Source organism: Rhyacophila brunnea, unplaced genomic scaffold (genome assembly GCF_057557595.1).
Source record: "Rhyacophila brunnea isolate RB1 unplaced genomic scaffold, BYU_Rbru_1.0 scaffold_11, whole genome shotgun sequence".
NCBI classification, from domain to species: domain Eukaryota; kingdom Metazoa; phylum Arthropoda; class Insecta; order Trichoptera; family Rhyacophilidae; genus Rhyacophila; species Rhyacophila brunnea.
In genome coordinates, this window is record NW_028232763.1 from 44976674 (window position 1) to 44983072 (window position 6399).

The window sequence follows — 6399 nt, forward strand, 5'->3', positions numbered from 1 at the left end:
TCTCAGGGTGTGCCCGGGTGAAAGAAATTTCACCTGCTTCTTGATTCCAGACGATCAAAATCAAGAAGCGTAGTCCCACGTTGACTGGGGCCACTTATCACTCCCCTCCATTTTGTTAGTGAAAGATTTTCTCAACTGTCACTTTGTGTTTTGTTTTCTTTTTTATCGTCTGTATTTGGGATGAAGGTGGATAATTGACACACCGGAATTATGATGGAAGACGACGAGTTTATTTACGTTAATATTATACTATATGGTTACATTTTGAATATTTTATTTTATCTGTACGAAATCGGCGTGCTCGCGGTTTTGCTGCTTGTCGCGATCTCAGCGCCATCTTGAAAAATCATTCCCAACGGTTTTTTTTCTTGGGCGACGTTGCATATCTCCAACGGTCAAAGACAATGTTGCCGGCCGACTTTTAACATTATTTATTTTCGTAATCAGCGCTTTATTATTTCGTCGTGGTAAATGCAATAGGTCGTATGTCAAAAAAATTTCAATTTTGTTTTATTGCACCATAGTGACCAGCCCAGTCATCTACACCATCTCCAATAGGTCTTATGTCGTTAGACCAATAAGAAGTCGACTATCCCAACACTTGCAAAAAGACGAACCGACACGTCATTGATATTGGTCACGCCAAACAGTCGTATGTCAGAGCTCATCATAATGATAGTAATGTTTTTGTTTATTTTTATTCCTCGTTCTTGACTTTATACTAAAGAATTCGTCAAATAATACGATGTAAGTAATTTACCAATCACTGTTTTTTAAAATCTACTTTATAATTACATTATTGTTGTCAGATTTAGTAAAATTTTCAAGATTCTTTCTACAGATAATCTAACATTACTTTTTGTCTCAAACTAAAGAAAAATTCTCCGACGTATATATGGACCGATCAGGGACAGCACCAATTGGAGAAGAAGATATATTGCTGAGCTCTACGGGCTATACGAAGATTGCAGCGCAGTTCAATCAATTAAGATTGGGGGACTGCGATGGCTAGGTCATGTGCACCGTATGAATGTACGTACGTATGATGTCCGGCAATCCAATCGGGCGTAGAAGAAGAGGCAGGCCAAAGATTCGCTGGTTGGATGGAGCTGCCAATGACTGCCGTGTTCTAGGGGTACCAAATTGGAAAGCGGCCACACTGGATAGGGACAGGTGGAGGGAGCTGTTGGAGGAGGCCAAGACCCACACCGGGTTGTCGTGCCCCTGATGATGATGACTTTTTGTCTCATTTATTTATTGTCAAAGTAATTATTTGTTCACCAATCACGATTGACAGTTTTAATAAGACACTGTTTATTTAGTTAAAAATTATTTAGTAAAAAGCTATTAAAATGATTAATGGAAGGTGTGGGCGGTACTTGGTATCTTTAGCAGTCAGCAACATTACTTCACCGGATACTAATGGTAAGAATAAATAAGATTATGTCGCCACAAATGTGGAGTGGAGATGATATTTTGCTGAGATGCATTAACGATTATCAAATTTAAAAATGATTATTTTCTTCAGGACCTCAAATAACCTGTGAAGTCGTAAGAACCACTGACTATATGGCGTTACAAGTTGAATCTGGGAATGCAGCGGAACTCGAAATCTTAGTCTTAGAGCATCCATTTGAAATCACTTTTCAAAATATTGGTTCAGAAATAGAACTCGATTTCGCTGAGGTTAATAATACTTTGACTATCAAAACTCCAATTTTAGAACAAGCAGAATCATTGCTGAGGCAACCTTTGGACATAAAGATAGCAGAGAACATTGTATCAACACAATCATCCCTGAGATAAAATATAGATTGTGATATGACGATGACTGAACATCTAAGTGGCCCTGAACATTTACTATCTGATATCAGTAGTGACTCTGAAGCTCTGTATCAACCTGAATCAAATCAATCAAGCTCATCAGAAGACTTAGAGGAGTTTGCTATGCAGTCTGACACCCATGGTGACGAACCTACTGAGCAAGTCAATCAAAGAAAACGAAAAGGGCAAAGCAATAATTGTAAAGAGTGGAAGAGGCAAAAAAAACTCTCAACTGCTTAGACTATAGATACATCTCAACTGCTCAACTCAACTCAATCAGCTCAACTGCGATTGCTAGGCAAGTCTTATGCGGGTTTTGAGAAGCATGAAGAGTCCGGCAAGGGCGGCAAGTATAGACAGACGTCTAAAAAAGATTCTATGACCATAGGTCCACGTTGTGGTGGGCATAGTGACATGCTCAAAAGGGTGGGCCAAAAATAGCCTTTAAGTGCGATACAATCAGTGATGAACAACGCAGCTTGCTATTCACAAATTTTTGGAAGAAAACAAAATAATACTACCTACCGTTTAAATAAAAAAATTACTTTTCTAAAAAAAAGTATTCTTTTAAAACTGTTCTTTTTTCTTTTAAGTAGGTATTTATCTGCTCTGTTTTATGCAAATACATAATTAAACTATGATATTTTTAAATAAATCTTTTTAAAAATTATTGTGTGTTATTTTGAATATTAACTTTTAATCTTTTCTTTTAAACATTGAAATCGTTTTTATACAAGTGCCTAATTAAACAGAGATTTATAATAAAAAAAAACTTTTTCATTAGTTTAAGCTTACTTTTTAAACGTTTATGTACAAGTGTATAATAATATGTCTATATTAATATAATATTATATTTTGTTTCATTATAAATACCTAATTTTAGTGTTTTCAATTTAAGTATGTTTGCATAAAAATTGGACTTATGTCAACAAAAGTGGCCAACATTGACGATCAAATAGTTGTATGTCAACCTAACTTTCTTATTATTCATCTTACATCAAAATGATGATAACAGTGTTAACAGGGAACAAATTCTACTAAGTAAATAAATTTGTGAAAAAAATCGGTGCATTGGGGTTAAGATGGGATAGTTTTTTGTCTCTCCTGAAAAGTTTGGTATCTTTGACATACGACCTATTGCATTTACCACGACGATTTGTTGGCTTTGATACCGATTCGGGCGTCTCCAGATACACAAAGACATCCCCAAATGGGCACCATACGGGGGTGTCACACGCAGTAAATTCATACACGTGCACAAGCGCTATTAAGGTGATGTCTCTAGGTAAAGTTGTTATCGAAAAATAGCTAGAAAAGTTTATTAATCGGTAAATATATATTCAAAAGTAATGAGAAAAATAAAATAAAAAATTAAGAAGTATCATGGAGTTCTATATACCAAAAATAAGTGTCAAATTCGGTACATTTCTATCGGGTGGTAAGAATGAATGACATAAGATTTATTATCAAAATTACGATAAAAATGTACGTAAATCTATTACCCAGGGAAACACTAAGCGAAAATTGGAATTTATTATATCCTTATATCTCTTTTTTCAAATTTAAAAAACATCGATTTAGAGGTTAGAAAGCACGCAATTAAAATCGAAAAATCTCGGCTTACACGCAATTTATCGCGAATAACGCTTAGCGTTTCTATTAAAAATATTATTTATTAATTTTTACGGCAGTTATTTAAATTTAATCTTGTATTTTTGTATATTAACGAATCGATAGAAATCGAAACCATAATAATTGCTCAAATTGGCAACATGTTTGTCTGTATGGTGCTGCCGTTGTGGAATTATTTGGAAACAAAATATCTCCATACAAAACACACATACCATAACATGACGTTGAAAATGAAACTCACACATAGACAAGACAAAATAACATTTCTCTGCATTTTGACAAAAATCAGTTTATCAGTTTGAGGCGAAATTGCCATATGAATAAAAATAACTTAATAATTGAAATTACAATATTAACTTAATTTACGTATAAACCTGCCTATATTCAAAATTTGAAACTGCGAATTATTTGCAATTAGTATTTGCTTAAATTACAACTGTTTTTTTATCATTATTTATGATAAAAATAATCAACAAAATAAACAAATCTCGCATTTTAACATATGGTAGCATTAGTCTATGGTAGCATTCGTGCTCTCGATCTAATATCGGATTTATGACAATTCTTCTTTATTTGGCCATTATTAGGTATATTGTTTGAAAACAGGAAGGAATCGACTCATCAGTAACATTTTTGTCAAGTAAGTAAACTTTTCAGTGTATAATAAATAATATTATTATTGTACATCAAAATGACAAACTATGTCACGCAGTTTTGATTGTCAAACAAACATTCAAAAATTATTGAAAAGAGTTACATATACTGTATTTTCAATCACCATCATGCATTTATCATCAATATATATTATTTTAGGCGTAGACTCATCGTTTTCGTAAAATTATAAATACTTTACGTTAGTTTGAGGTTATGTTTATGACAAATGTCATCGAGCCCATCTTGTACGTTTTGTAAATTATCTAATAGATAGTGAATTTCTTTCATTCGCATATTATGATTGTAGAACCGAATTTAATAAAATAAAATTTTAATTTCATTCAAAATTACTGAAACTTGTCTCGAAAATGTATCTCATAATCATCATTATAATTATTCACAATGCTTATACAATGTAATCAATGATTGATTATAATCAAATATTTTATGTGCTTTCAAACACGTGTCCGTGTTTTTAATACAACATAATCGTAAATTGAAAACGTTATCTACAGTGATAAGTTTGACACGAGTATATGAATGTAATTAGGTTATGTTTTTTTGTTTACATATAGATAAATCTTTTAATACTGATGAACTCGACGAAATATTGGACGACAGACTGCGAAGTCGGCGACGGTTACGAGTCCGACAACAGCGACGACATTTACATTCGACATTTACAACCTTCGACATCACAATCCAGGGTGCTTCCCTGGCTCACAAAATGGTAGGTTTACAATTTTCTTAATAATATATTTATTGGTTTTATATACCATCCGGTCATACACTAGATTCATTTTCATTACATGCTTTGGCATAAAAACAAGAATTCATTACATCTTGTACACATGATGTAGCGATTGTCTCGAATGAGGAGTTGATGGTTTGAATAGTAAACTTCAATCAAAACATATTATTACCCATCATTATTTGTATTTTTACTGCTAAATACTTGAATTAATGAGGAAATATGGATTATGTAATAATATTTTTTTCCTATTGTTTCAGTATGCCGAATGCTGGTCCGGAATTGGAGGAAGATTTGTTGGCGAGAGGGCATGTCGGCGATCGGATAATTGCTTATTACAGGACTGCGATGAAGACATGCAAATGGCCTGTGAGGGTTTTTAACCACTTTGTGGACTTGGCGGTAGTAAACTGTTGGCTAATGTATGTGCGGAATTGTAAACTAGAAAATGTACCCCGAAAGGATATTATGAGACTGTTGTCGTACTGAATCAGATTAGCGAAAGCTATGATTCGGTATGAAGATCGGGTAGCCAACATTTTAACACTGCCAGCACGAGGTCGGCCAAGAAACATGTCGACATCGCAAGTAGACACAGAGCCACCAGCTCGCAGGAGAACGGTTTTCCCCCAACCGATCGCTGAGGTACGTTTGGACAGCGTTGGCCACCATTCAGCATCCGTGTGCAGATACCCTGGATGCAAGTCCCGCACCAGGTATATTTGCATAAAATGCAATATATACGTGTGCACAAAATTTTGCTTTGAGCTGTATCACACAGTATAGGATGCAGCTCAAAGCAATTTTAAAGTACATATCGTCGTTGAAACTAGAAAATTGTGTAACTCCAAAAACACTACTTTACAGGAGAGACAAAAAACATTATGGTTTCCTATACAAATGTATGGTTTTGGAGTGAAATCATCCATGATTTAACAATGATACAATTTTTCTGGAATTACAAAATTTGCAAGACGGATAGATATTATCAACGGCCACTAGATGGCATTCAAAGTCAATTTTCGATTAAAACGGAGTTACACAATTTTCTAGTTTCAACGACGATATTTAGGGTTTTATTTCATAATTTTAACTAATTTTAAGTGTAAATATATTTAATTATCCTATTTATAATGTTTTTGTATTGTTTTTATTGTGTAATGTTCTATTAAAATTGACCATTCCTATGACAAGTTGTTTTCTTTACCTTCCCTAAGTTTATAGAGTAGGTAATATTCATCTGCAGTGTTACCTGGTATGTGCATATAGTATATTTTACTTTACAAAATAAAAAAAACGTAAAAAAAAATTTTTTGTCAATAGACTAATACTTCTCTTCCATAAAATCAAAGAAATATTTTTTTTGATGGCTGGTTCTCTCTTGGATCTCAAGTGGTTATATTAGAATATATTCTTAAATAATAATATGTAAATGAATTTTTGTCTAGCAATTTTATTCATCTAGAATTCCATTCCATTGGCAACTTTAATTTACTTTTAAAATTAGTTATGGTAACTCACTGCCATCTGATTGAAAC

At 33.5% G+C, this 6399-nt stretch overlaps 1 long non-coding RNA gene across 1 annotated transcript; it reads left to right on the top strand.

Moving 5' to 3' along the window:
• Positions 1-3366: 3366 nt before the first annotated feature.
• Positions 3367-6118, top strand: LOC147078749 (uncharacterized). The gene is made up of 3 exons (XR_015071894.1): positions 3367-4096; positions 4686-4840; positions 5122-6118. It is a non-coding gene; the product is annotated as an uncharacterized LOC147078749 (long non-coding RNA).
• The last annotated feature ends 281 nt before the right edge of the window (positions 6119-6399 follow it).